Below are 14685 nucleotides of genomic sequence, written 5' to 3'. Positions count from 1 at the left end.
TTAATTTGTTTATTTAATTAATTTCTTAATTAATTAAATATAATTAAATATTAAATTTTCTTTATGAATTTTCTATTAATTAAATCATTAAATGATCTTTTAATTTGATTTAATTATAATAGAAAATCATCACAAACCCACAAAACCAAATATGACAACTCAACTAAAAATCAAAGAACAAAGTCAAACTCTAGGGTCAAAGTCATGAATTCATGTCACTTGATGAATTCGGAAAGGTGAAACTAACTCAGATACTTGTACTATTTTCTAGGACAATTAGCTTAGGGTTTAAGATTTGGACTCAAGAGTTATCTACCCACTTATACCATTGAAATACTGTGATAGGGTATGCCTATCCTGAAAATTCAAGAAAGTCAATACCTCGTACCTATAATCTGCATAAAATCCACACATGCACAAACACATATATTCTAAACTAAATGGGCAATGGCGAGAAGTGGTGCATTGTGTAGATCTCAACTAGCAGGTGACTATGACTCCCTTCGTCAACCACATCAAAAAATGTCATACATAAAGAAAATATACACATACACTATATGCATGCAAGTATGGGGTAAGTATCCATAGAAACCGCATATAAACCATTCGTCTAACTAACATCATTAAATAATTAAAAGTCATTAAATAGACATATATATCATCATCGAGCAATCATGAGATAGCTGAAATAACTAACTCATCACATATAATCAATTGAGTATAAAACAACATCTAATCTAATCCGATAACTAAGTACTGATAATCCTAAAACATGATCAAAAAATTGACCCAAAAGAATCCAACAATACAATCAGAAAAGTCAAGTAGCTGTAGGCATTACATCACTACTTTGGAAATCATTGTCAAAATATGTATTTATTTACTAATTTAAAACAATGTTTTCATTACATATTTAAACAAATATATCTTTTGCAAACCATGTATTCCTTGTTCTTTCCTAATTAAATCCTTCTTTTATTCAATTTGTAAGCTTTCCTTAAGCTGAAATTCTCTCCCTTTTCATGTGAAGTTTACTTACTAATTTTGTTTATGTAAAGTTAGTAATGAAGAGGTCGAGTGTTGAAATGGTAATTCAAACATAGATCATAATGCCAAGTCATTTTCTCTATTCTAAGTACACAACTAATTAACCTACCACAATGAAAGTCAGAACTTTGACACTTATGCCACTTGTTAATTTTAACTATTAACTCTGAATACATTATACTATATATTAATATGAACTATGAGGCTTCACATATCTTGTTAGTGTTGACCACACTAAAGATGCAAGGATAGGCATGTTAGAGTGACAATGAAAAATGCAAGAGACAAAAACATAATTCAAAGTAATAGAAAGTTTCTCAAAGGCACACATATATATCTTGATGACGACCTTACCTCAACTCAGCAAAAGGAGAGAAGGAAGGAATGGGAAAAGGTAAAAATAACAACCGAGAACGACAAACGAACGTGGCTACAAAATAGCAAAGCCCAAATCAACAACAAAATTACACACAATAAATAGGAACTTAGGCCTATCTAGGAACATTTAACTATAGTCAGCTGGAATTGCAGAGGTTATCCTTGGAGAAGAGGACCTGGGTTAGGGTCAATAGCTAAAGATAATGACATCATTATGCTTATCGAGACTCATGAACACAATGGATGTAGGGTTCTAGATTTTGAGGGATATAAGAAGGTATCATTGTGGAACGAGAGGATAGAAAATGGCAAGGGACATGGAGGCATCATTGTTTCAATTAAAGAAACTTGGAGCATATTTATAAACTTGGAGAAAGAAGATGTAAATAAGCATTATATATGGATAAAAATAATAGAGAATTAGATTTCTACAATGGTGGTTGCCTGCTACTTTGCCCCTAAAGGCTCAAAAATGTATAAGAAACATAGATTGGACCGAGAAGACCCGTTTGCTACACTCAAAAAAGACATTGCAACTTTTAGCTCCCTAGGGAAAATAATGATAATAGGAAATTTCAGCACTAGGATAGAGAACAACCAAACTCTAAACCTTGAGCTACAATGAAAACAAAGACCCGATTTGGCTAGAGGAAGAGGGGACAGAAAAATGGGAAAGATCACCATAGGACAACATGGGAAAGGTCAATCACTTTGGGGTTGATTTACTAAGTTTATGTTGCCTATATAACATGGTCATATGTGATGGTATGGAAAAATGACCTAAATTGGGTGGAATCACATGCAAAAGACACAACGAGCAAAGTGTTCTTGATTATGTCATATGCTCTCAAGACCATGTCTCAAAGATAACTAACTTTGAGATAGCGGAATGCCCCATTGAGCTAAAATCTAATCATAACCCCATCTCGATAAGGGTGGCCACTCACATTAAGGATCAACATAATGTCCCAAAACCCTTGCATAAGAGGAAGATGCTCCCGACCAACAAACTTTTAATGACACAATTAAATCATAATATTTTCTAAGACTCTCTTATATGGTTGTCTAGTGTTCAGGGAAAATATCTCAAGCCTTCTAAACAACATTCCATGGACAAAGATAATTTTGTTTGTACTATCAATAAAGCCCTAGAGGAGTGTAAAATATCAAGGGCCAAGAGAGAACATGAGAATACTTTTTTGGTTAACTCATGGTGTGATGAGGAGTGCAAAATGGCAAAAATAAGTTGGAAAAAGAACATGAATAGAGAAAGCAGAAAGGAGTACGATCAATTGGTTAAAAAAAAGAAAGAGGAATATGTGAGCCTGAGAAGGATCAAGCTGATTAATCTTGGGAAAAACAACCCTAGCAAGTTTTGGAAAGAGCTTCAACAAAGAAAGACACAGATAGAGAACAACATTGTAGGGACCAAATGGCTAGAATATGCCAAGACCCCCTATGAGTGTGATTTGGGAGAGCATAGAACCATAATAAACAAGACTATAGTTGACCTATTTAGCTAGAAGGATATTATTCAAGGCATAAGGAGGTTAACTATTGGTAAAGCCCAAGACATAGATGGACTACAAGCTGAATATTTAAAGGGGGGGTGCTAAAACCCTAACACCACTAGGATTTTCAACAGTGTCAATAGGGAAGGCTTCCCTATAAATTGGACAACTAATGTAGTGATTCCACTCCGCAAAGGTGGAGACATAAATAACCCTTATAATTACCGAACTATCTATTAGAAACTTGTTCAACGCTGCCATCGAGATTCGTGACTAGGGCTTCATTGCCTCCTATGTACTATAAGTTGAGTGGTTGTATCGAGTATTGATAGATCAGTCTTTTGGTGCAACGACAACCCCACTCTAACAAGCGGTACCAAAGCTTGGTCATAGGTTCGAATCCTCAGACCCTTGGGTAATGCTGAGGGGGAGATTGTTAGAAATTTGTTCAGCGCTCCCCTTGGGATTCGTGGCTAAGGCTTAATTGTGTCCTGTGTACTATAAGTTGAGTGGTTGTATCGAGCATTGACAGATCGATCTTTTGGTGCAACAACAACCCCACTCTAACACTATCATGATCAATCCACTCTTCAAAAAGTTGTTTTGGAGCATGGTAGAACGAAAAACTAGTAAATGGGTTGAAACATAAGGCAAAAGAGCAAATGGGCAAGTGGGCTTTAGACTAAAACACTAGACTGTAGATAACATAATCACTCTCAAATATTTGGTAGAGAAAATTTGGGACACTTAGGGGACCGAGGCTTTCTGCTGTTTTGTGGACTTTAAAAAAGCATTTGACACAGTGCGACATAATAAATTTTGGGATAGAATGGAAGAGTTGGAAGTTCCTAAGGAACTTAGGTTTGTTGTTCACAGATTGTATGAGTAGGTCAAAGCTAAAATCAAAACGATAGAAGGGCTATCAAAAGATTTTGGCGGCAACATTAGGGTTAAACAGGGGTACCTGCTATCTCCAACCTTATTTGGGCTTTGTTGACAAGCTAGAAGAATGGATAAACAAGACCAACAGTGAGGGGGTGCAGATGGTTCACTTTGTGCTAAGATTGCTTCTATATGTAGACGATCTCATCATACTTGCTAAGACGATTAAGGGTTTGAAAGAACACTTGAAAGCACTAGAAAGTGTTTGTCACGAGGTGGGAATGTAAGTGAACACTAACAAAACCAAAGTTATGATCTTCTCGTTGAAAAAGAATAGGCGTATACCGAACGAGTTCCCATTTGAGGGTAACCCTCTTGAGATTGTGAAGGAGTGCAAATACTTGGGTGTAGATTTTCATAACAAACTCAATTGAGATACATGCAGATCAAAAAGGTTTTTAAGGGGGCTAGAAGGCATTATATTCTCTGCAAAACAGGTGTAAGAACACAAAATTATGGGATTGGATGACCATGAAAACTCTTTTTGGTTTGTTCGTCACTTCGATCATTTTATACGTGTGTGAAGTTTGGGGCGACAGTATGTCTGAACGAAAATGGCGATAGGTAGAAAGAATTCAAAAACACTTCATTACATGCAATCTCAGAGTCAAGACCACGGTGCCCTACGAGACCTTATTGGTCAAGGTGGGTTCTTTTCCGTTGGAAGCCGTCGCATTGGTCCGGATGCTAAGCTATTTGAAGAAAACCCAAGGTTTGAAAAAACATCGTTGGCCCAAGCTAGTCATGTATGAAAAACTTGTTAGGAGAAAAGGCACATAGATGAAACAAAATGACAAGTGGATGCGAAAGTGGGATATCAACATCCATACATGCCCAACTAGTATTAAAGAAATAAAGAAGTTTGTCATGGAAAACTTTCGCAATATCATTTGGATAAGACACAAGGGGCAGAAAAAATCTTACTACACTAAAGAATTTAATCCCACTTCTACTCATGATGAAAAGGCCTATATAAGAGCACCTATTAATTGGAGAGCAAAAATGTTGATAGCGCAACTCATAACTAGTTCACATCGGTTGCGATGTGAAATTGGTAGAAGACAAGTTCCAAAAGAAGAGTGGTCAGATAGAACTTGTTTATTCTGTAATATGGGGGTGGTAGAGACAGAGCACCATTTTGTCAAGGAATGTCTTGGCATATAATGACATCAGATCTGGGTATGCAGAACTATTAGAGAACAAAGACTTCAAGTCCTTATTTGAGGAGAATCAAGTGAAGAGAATAGTGACTCTGATTATTAAAATTCAACTATAAAGAAACAAGTTTATAGCTAGATTAGTTTCTCTCCTACCTTAGGGTCATCCTCTCGAGCCCATAGACTACTTAGCCTCATTGTCGTTATTAAAATTTTTCAATTCATTTCATTTGATGCATTTCCTATAATTTGGTACCAATATTTTTCAACGAGTGGCACCCCTGGTTACGATTCACTTAACTCGAACAGTGCAGGATAGGATGGCGAATCCCAATGTCTCTTATAAAATAATAATTTCGAGAAGAGCGTGACAGTTGAAAAAGTGTACGCCATTAATGGACTGTACCTCTCCTTCGGTGTTTTGCATGCGTGTCCAAGTGGCCTGGTGAGATTTACGGTGCATTTCCCTTCCATTTCATCGTTTCAAACGAGTTTGAGGAGGCCTAATGAAAATAAGGGTGAGAACTGCAGCAAGCACAAAATGTGAGGGATACTGTATTCTGTATCATGTTTCGTTCTGGTCTATTTTGCAATACTTTTAATGCAAACCCTTTCTTTTTGAGACAATAGCTGTTAACCCTCCATTGCTTTTAACTGCGCCGCTGGAGGAATTTTTCGTTCCGAATGTCACTTTCTATGTTATATTCAAACATTCTCACGCTTTAGAATTTCTGTTTGAATTGCAATGCTTGTGCTAGAGAAATGGTTTATGGGGTCTCGTCAGTGTTTATTTTCTGTTGCAATTTTGAGATTGTATGCTCCAATCTGGAAAGGGTCACAATTAATTACATTTTTTTGGGTGTTAGTGTTATGTTGCTGCTGCCGCGAACAGGGATTCGGAAATAACAAGGTTGGCACAGCGCACCTGAGTGGCAGGTAAGGATTTTTTATAAATCCTTGCTTAGCCTATGAACTTTGGCAGTATCGAAGCAAATTCTTCTGCGTTTCCGTTCATCATTCTCATAATGCATTTGTCATAATTCATTTTCTCAATGTATTTAATGACACTAATCGAGATTGAATTCTAATAATGCACTTGTATTACAATAAGTTAAAAGTGCATTAATGGCTAAAAAGTCCATATTCAGGCAGCCGCAGCTTTCCCATGTCCTGGCTGTTTCTCGTTTCATAACTTACCTCCCTTTCCATTCTACGATCTCTTGATTATGTAGCCTATTTTTGTTTTATATATAGAAGTAAATGATTCTGAAGTTTATCTCTAGAGGCTGTTTTTCAAGTTTTCCATTGATTAGCTTCGTATAAAATGTCTAGAACTCATAATTGGGAACCGTTAAAATTTTCAAATAATAGTTTAGGAAGTTGTTACATCTGACAGAAAATTCATGGAGATATAGTAATCCTTGTTTTCTAATATTTTTGCCCTCGTTTGGATTGTAAAATATATTGTTTCGGTCATTTACTATTCATCGGAGGAGAACTCTATTCCAGTACGAGGGAATGAAATATCCATTATACACACACATATGTATGTTTGTTACTGCTCTCTGTGTGTGTTTGTGCATATATATAAGTGCAGATATATTCGGTGTGTATATCTATAAGTGGGTATGTATGTGCATATGATTGTGGTGTGCATAATTGTAAGAGAATGCAATCTCATTTGCATAGATCCAGGCCAATTAAGTGCGAGCAATGATACTCAACTAGCCTAAATTGAATGAAGAGATATGGGACAAATTTGGGACATAGGCCAATACCCGTGGCTATCCAACAAACTAAACCAAACCGTAATAATGTTAGAGGAAAGTTTGGAAAAAAATCAATTGCTCCCCTTGGTATGATATGCGTTTTAGTTTACTGTTTAGAGGTTGCCAATCTTACCGAGGGGGACAATTTTTTTTTTTCAAACTTTGGAGTGTACCCGTTGGCAAGATTTACGTTTTAGTTTACATCTTAGCCAATTCCAAATTTGCATATCCATACCATTCCCAATCTCCCCTTTAATGAGGAAGGGACCCAACTACTCTTGGGGGTCTGTTTGGTTCATGGAATTTAAAAAACCAGGATTTCTACAAACCTTGGTATAGCCAAATCAAGGTTTTGCAAGTCTTCATTCCAATTTTTGGGATTTTACTTGAACTGTTTGTTTCACTCGGAAGATGCATGTGAAGACACATTTTTATGTATAAGCTTGGAGTTGAAGGCAAATTTCTAAAAGTAGTCTAATCTATTGTTTTTACACTCCTTAAAAAACATAACCAGGTTTTGATTTTCAATTCCTACTTGCTAGTAGGAAGTTGGAAAAGCTGGTTTTGAGGCAAAATTGGAAGTCCGGTATGCTAATTCCATTTTGCCAATATTGAAATAAACGCAAAAAATTTCAAATCCAGATTTTGAAAAAGCCAATTCCTGTCATCTGCCATGAACCAAACAGACCCTTGGTGTTCCTCTAAATATCATGTAGTGGGCCAGTAGCCACTCAGTTAAGTTGCATTTGAAGAAAGCGAAAAAAATTCATTAAAATTCAAGGTACCATTTAGGAGCTTGGATAATGCAAAGTTAGCTATAGCAGCTATACACTATAAATAACATGTCGACTTGTACATGTGGGCCATGGAGAAAAGTTGGCGTGTTGCCTCACTCTTCAAGCTCTATGTCGATATATAGTTTTGGCCCATCGTGATGGATTGATTTCGCACCGGCTCTCTTGATTTGATCTAGGTGAATTGTACACTGATTGTTCCATTTTTTAAGTTGCCTAGATCTATGTAACGAGACGGTATTTACATATAGTTGTATAGACACATATAATGTTCATAAATATAGTGATAGCTTGAAAATGGGTTGCATGATTAGAGCACAGAAGAAGGGAGGTGGTTCCATGTTCAAATCCTACACTCACCACAGAAAGGGACCTGAGCACTTTCTAGCTTGGACCATGGTAAGCAAAATGGGTACCTGATATACTTACATATGTATGTATGTATATGCATATGTATGTGTGTGTATGTACTTACATATGTATGTGTGTGTGCGTATGTGTGTATATATATATGTATATACACATACACACACACATATGTATATATATACATATATATGTATGTGCACGCATGGATATATGTGTGTGTGTGTACATACATACACATACATAAACACACATGAATACTAGTGGAGAAATATTAAAAAAAATCAAGATCACACTCAATCAATTGCAACTGTTATGTGCTATTATAGATGGTGCTTTGACATGAAAGGACTGAACTGCTATGGTTTATACTTAATATTATGAAGTAGTTTTAAAATTTAAATTATGATTGAATTTTAATATATTATTAATAGCATTATAATAAATTAGGCAAGAGCCTACAACACAATGGTAACTTGTGAGACTCTTACCCTCTCATGTGGGAGATCTTGGGTTTGAGTCTATTCGAGCTTAACACATAATAATAATTAATTTCAACAAATCCATATACATATATATACACATACATGTACATGTGTGTGTTGTATATATACGTGCATGCATGCTTTATGTATATATGTATATCATGCCTATGTATATATGCATATATGTATGTATATGTGTGCATTCAATGCCTACATATATAGATGCTAATATATATAGCATTTTTGGGTACGTACATGTAGTGTCTATGCTTGTATATGTGCATATGCATGCATGTGTTTATATTTATGAAAATGCAGTTTGCAGGTGTAAAGCTAAATTCTGCAACCTTTGCCAGCATCCTACCTGCCCATGCCAAAATGGGGGCTTTGGAATAGGATATGGACATTCATTAAAGCATAAAGGAATTATATCATATGTTGTAGTTGCAATTGCCCTGGTAGATACACGTATAAAATGCCAAAATGGGGGCTTTGGAATAGGATATGGACATTCATTAAAGCATAAAGGAATTATATCATATGTTGTAGTTGCAATTGCCCTAGTAGATACGCGTATAAAATCAAAGCATAGACAAGGCATGAGAATTGTTTGACAGAATGCCTGAAAGAAATGTGGTCACATGGTAACCCATGATTGAAGAATATGCATGACATGGATTTGTTGAAAATACAGACATGCATGCATACTTTTATATTTGAGAAAATGCAGTCGTGAGGTATAAAGAAATCACCAACCTTGCTAGCATCCTCCTTGCCTGCGCCAAAATGGCAGTTTTCGAAAAGGACATGGACGTCCCTCAAAGTATACACATGGTATTTGAACTTCTTTATTTGATTCCTCAAAGAAATGCTATTTTATGGCATACAATAATTTCAGGATATGCGTAACACAGAATTGGGAGCAAGGAAATTTCCACAATCCATTAGATCACTGTAAGCTTGTTTCCGGATTTGATTGTGTATTTTTTTCTCCATCTAATGCTCTCTTTTTAATCCTGATGATGGATCACAACATGTGATCTGAAACATTGATGCAAGAATACATACACAATCAAATTCAGAAGCAGGCTTAGAGTAAAATAGATTTGACAAAAAGCCTCTAGACAAATTCAACGGCAAATTCCACAACCTTTACCAGCATATTACCTGCATATGTTGAAGTGGGAGCTTTGGAACAGGTTATAGACATCCATCAAAGTACAAAGGATGAATAAATTTTGTGATGTTTTAGTTGGAATTTCTCTGGTAGACAATAATGCAAACTGTGGAAGCATAGACAAGGCATGTGAATTATTTGAGGCACACACTCACATGTGCAGAGGCACACATCAATTTGAGGCCAAAATGGAGATGAATAAGTATTTAATTTTCACCCTTACAATTACACATACGCGCACACACTCATTTAGATATGTATGTGAATCCTTTTGTAAGGGAAAATAAAACACTTGCATAAAATAAAAATTTAGGCTAATGAAATAAATGAAGCATAAAATAGAAATATCTAGGGTAATAAACTAAATAAAGCATTTAGTAATCAACTAATCTAGATGTATCAGAGGTTTCATAATGTGATTAATTATTCATTGTAGCTTATCTCGTGTGGATTAGATTTGAAGTTACTCTTAGTTTTTTATCGCATCATGCTACATGGCACTAGTTAGGCATGGCTCTGCTACGCTACTTGGATCTATGGAGATTCATGTTCTTGTGTCATTGTTAAAGATTCTCAACTCTTTGGTAATTTCAAAATAAAGTAAATGTCTATTGTTCCATATGCGTCTTCTTCTGAAGAGTTAGTTTCTCTGCAATAAGTGACTGCCTCATTTGAATTCTGCATTGTATGGTTTTTCTGGAAGGAAGCTTTTGTTTGGACACTGTCAAAGTGAGCCTAACACCTTAATCATATTTTGCAGGTTATGTCATGAAGAAACTTTGTCTCGGTGATGTAATGAGTTGCTCACGGTCTGGGATGAGTCATACTCTGTTATATTTCACAGTCTCTATTACCTTCTGAGGAAAATTGTCCCAGGTGCCTTTATCTTTTGAAAGAAGGTGGTCTGGCTGTTGCATGGGATGCATTTTGATCTTGGTTCTTTGTCACATGAACTATTTTACTGTAGAGTATGTATTCTTGTGTACTCTAGACCATCGGTTCGAGTGCCCTTGCTTTTCATGATTTTGAAGCTGCATTCCCCGTCACTAGGATTTTGATGTCTACTGTCTGGAACTTATGTTTGTTCACTGTAAAAATTTTCAAATAATAGTTTAGAAAGTTTTTACATCTGACAGAAAATTCATTGAGATATTGTAATTCTCATTTTTTAATATTTTTGCCCAGCTTTGGACTGTAAATAATTATGTTTCAGTCGTTTACTATTTATCAGATGAGAACTCTATTCCATTAGGAGGGAATGAAATCTCTTTTATTTACGCACATATGTATATTTATGACTGCTCTCTCTCTCTCTCTCTCTCTCTCTCTCTCTCTCTATATATATATATATATATATATATATATATATGCATGTATGTATGTATGTATATATATAATTGCAGATAATCTGTGTTATATGTATATGCACAGCAGTAGGGTATTTGCTAAAACGTAAACCTTTTTCCATGGGCTTTTAATGTCTTTCTTTCTACCTATATTCCGTCAAGATGAACCAAAACTCTTAAAAAGAGTTGGGTCAACGTGTCAACTTTTTCGATGTGCCCAACGTTAAAGTTGACATGTTGACCACAATGTGCTGACTATTTACAGTGACCAAAAGCTAAAATAGGGAATGACATGCTTGGCCTAGGCAACATCTAAATTTATGTTTTAGCCAATACATGGAAAAAGCTGACACGTTGATCCAACTCTTTTAAAGTGCTTTGGTTCATCTTGATGGAATGTATAAAGAAAGAAAGAACGCCCATAAGGCTAAAGATAGCCCATGGGACAGAAAGAAAGAAAGAAATTATGTATGATTGAGTGTACTGGTTAAATTTGCTTATCCATTCCATTCCCAATTGCCCATTTAACAAGGAAGGGGCCCAGCTACCATTGGTGTTCCACTAAAAATCATGTTGTGGGCCAATAGCCACTCACTTAGTTTAATTTGAAAAGCCAAAAAATAAATCAAGTTTCAATGTACTGTTTAGGAGCTTGGATAATGCAAAGTTAGCTATAGCAGCTATACATTGTAATTAACTTGTCGACTTGTACATTAGAGTTATGGAAAAAAGCTGTCATGTTGACTCACTCTTGAAGCTCTATGTCAATCTATTGTTTTGGCCCATCTTGATGGATTGATTTTGCACCAGCTCTCTTAATTTGATCTAGGTAAATTGTACACTTATTTTTGCATCTATTAAGTTGCCTAGATCTGTGTAATAACATTCATAGATACAAAGCTAGCGTGAAAACGGGTTGCATGATTAGAGCACAGAGGAAGGGAGGTGGTTCCATGTTCAAATCCCACACTCAACACATAAAGGGTACCTAATATACTTACATATGTATGTAAGTATATATGAATATGCATATGTATGTATATATGTATATTACATATGCATATGCATGTATATATGTAATCTATATGTATGTGTATGAATGTATATATGTACAGAATTGGCTAAACAGTAAACTAAAAAGTCAGTCATATAAAGGCAAATAGAAAAGAAAATTAAGTGTCCCCCTCGCTAAAATTTATGTTTAAGTTTAGTGTTTAGATGTTGCCTTGAGTATGCACATGTATGTATATATGTATATCTATATGTATGTGTATGCATGTATATATATGTATGTGTACATATATACCGGAGAAGAAATATTCTGAAAATTTTGAGCACACACCCAATGTATTGTAAATTGTGAAGCCAGCCAATTTTTACCCCAAAAAATGGTTGACCAATTATTGATCCAATTTTCTATTATTCACTGAGTTTAAATCATGTTTATCTCATATGAAAATTGTAAAAATTTGGTATAGCTCTGATACCATGTAAGAATTTGCATTAGGGAAAAATGACGCCAAGATCAAGAAGCTCAGTAGATAGCACAAGAGAGACAAATAGTGATGAGATGAGAATCTCAATAATGATCAAGATGATAGTGAATATCCGATAATTGGATATGAGATAATTGAATATGATATGAATACACACTAGAAGTGCCTTGTATATAAAGGCAACTAGAATGACTAGGAGTCAGCAAAGAGATAAACAACACAATGAAGCACATGTCCACAAAGAGTGGATTATCTTCCATTGAGCATAGGAGTTTGTGCGATGATGAGAGGATAAGTTTACATAGATGTATCTCATAAAAAGATATTGTAGACACCATGTGCTCTAATAAGTTGCTAACTCCTGTGTTGTCACCAAGACAACTCATATGTCTATGCATATTCCTAAGTAAACTTAAGTAAAGTGTAATAATAATTAATTATTTACACTAACACTCCCCCTTAAGTGCAACTTAGGGAAATGCACTTAAGCTCACAAAGCTAAATGCAAGATGCAATGTGGGTCCCGGCTACTAGGCCATGTTAGGTACCCATGTACAAATGCAATGCTCTATATATAATGCGATGCAATGCAATCTCTCTAAAAATGGAGAAAGAGGGAAAACCTCATGGGAAAAACCTCCTCCAAAAAGAGAGATGAAGTAATTCAAGATGCATGCAAGGATGGAGTAATCAAGACCCCCCCAGTATGACATACATCATGCATGTACAAGCATATATCCTCCATAAGAAGAAATACATGATGGTATCCCCCCATATTGAATAATCTCCTGCAAGGATGTCATGAAGACAAAAAAGTATCCAATGCCTACAAACTACATTTCTCCCTTTAGGAAGAAGATACACCAAGTATAGGTGCAAGTATGCTTCTCATTGTGGATAGGAAGATGGATGAGGAATCCATATGTAGTATGCTATGGATGCTGCCTCTGAAGTTTGCTCGTATGTTGACAAGTCCTTGATGAATGTAGATGCCACAAGCCAATTTGGTGGATGCCCAAAAGAAGGTGGCAAACAAGGTAACTTGTCCATGTATGAAAGTGAATCAAACTCCAAAGACAAGGAATCATCCTTATAGGAAGATATGGGAAGAGAAGCAATATAGCCTCCCCTCAATGATGAATGCACACCCATGAAAGAAGCTCCTTGATGACTGAAGAAGCTGCACCATGAAAACTGAATGATGTTTCTCATTGTAGGAAGAAGTGGTGCCATAGGTGTAGTAGAGAATGCTCCCCAATTAGTAGGAAGAATCCTCAAAAGATATGGTGTCCGAGGAAATTGGAATACAATCTCCATCTCCTTTGAAGTAAAAGAGTCCTCCTTCAACTGCTGAAAAGAAGTGTCCACAATCATGTCAGTCTCAAAAGAAAGATCAAGTGGTTGAGGGTCAGAGTGTTCCCTCGCAACAGGTGAAGAAGAATTCTCCTCAACAAAGAGAAGATGGATGTCATCAATAATGTCTCCCACATCTTCAATGTAAGACTCCACAAACAACCCTGCAATGTCTGGAAGGAAGTCATCCCATGAAGCTGAAATAGGAAGACATGGTGTTTCCTGTTGCACTGAATCAAGAGCATCTGTCGCTGGAACTTGATCAGTAGAAGCAACAGGAGCATCAGGAGGTATAGTCTCAACGGGAGTTGTAGGTACCACAAATGGAGTGACTGGAGGTAGAATGTCCTCTGGTAATGGAGGGACTCATGGATCTCCATATGCTTCCGAAAGACACATCCAAATGTCATGAGGACTACTTGCCTTACTAAGAGGAGCAAAAGATTCCTTACTCATACTGTTATACATAAAGCAAAGAAGAAGAGAAAGATGTTGCCAATTAGTATTAGGTGAAAATATCTTCGAATATAGATAAGGAAACACTTCCTTATGTTCTCTTAGATGATCAATCATGAAAGCACTCCAGTTCTGATAGTTCCTTTTTGTCAGTTTGAATCTTAAACCAAAATCACACTTTTGACATGACTCCATGAGATCAAATAATATATGCACCCCCAAAATGACAAAAAAATCAAAGAAACCCCTCGTAATGCATGATTTGGCACTTTATATTTAGTGCGATTACAATGGCCACTTGCCAATTTAGGGCGTAAGTGGATTGCTGATTTTGATGGTTACAACAAAAAATATGAAGCTATATCAGACTCAAAAACATAACACAAGACCTCTTAAGGATCCAATTAA

At 36.0% G+C, this 14685-nt stretch overlaps 1 long non-coding RNA gene across 1 annotated transcript in view; it reads left to right on the top strand.

Moving 5' to 3' along the window:
* The first annotated feature begins 5362 nt into the window (after positions 1 to 5362).
* LOC149566593 (uncharacterized) overlaps positions 5363 to 14685 on the top strand; it is a 44196-nt gene continuing 34873 nt past the window's right edge. The window contains exons 1-2 of the long non-coding RNA XR_016362260.1: positions 5363 to 5578; positions 5902 to 5971. This is a non-coding gene — a long non-coding RNA (uncharacterized LOC149566593). The remainder of the gene's footprint in view (positions 5579 to 5901; positions 5972 to 14685) is intronic.

Source organism: Cupressus sempervirens, chromosome 3, assembly GCF_028749045.1.
Source record: "Cupressus sempervirens isolate cs-2001-9-10 chromosome 3, ASM2874904v1, whole genome shotgun sequence".
In the NCBI taxonomy this organism is placed as follows: Eukaryota; Viridiplantae; Streptophyta; class Pinopsida; order Cupressales; family Cupressaceae; genus Cupressus; species Cupressus sempervirens.
The sequence above is the reverse complement of the archived record's forward strand: the minus strand, read 5'-3'. Positions and strand labels throughout refer to the sequence as shown.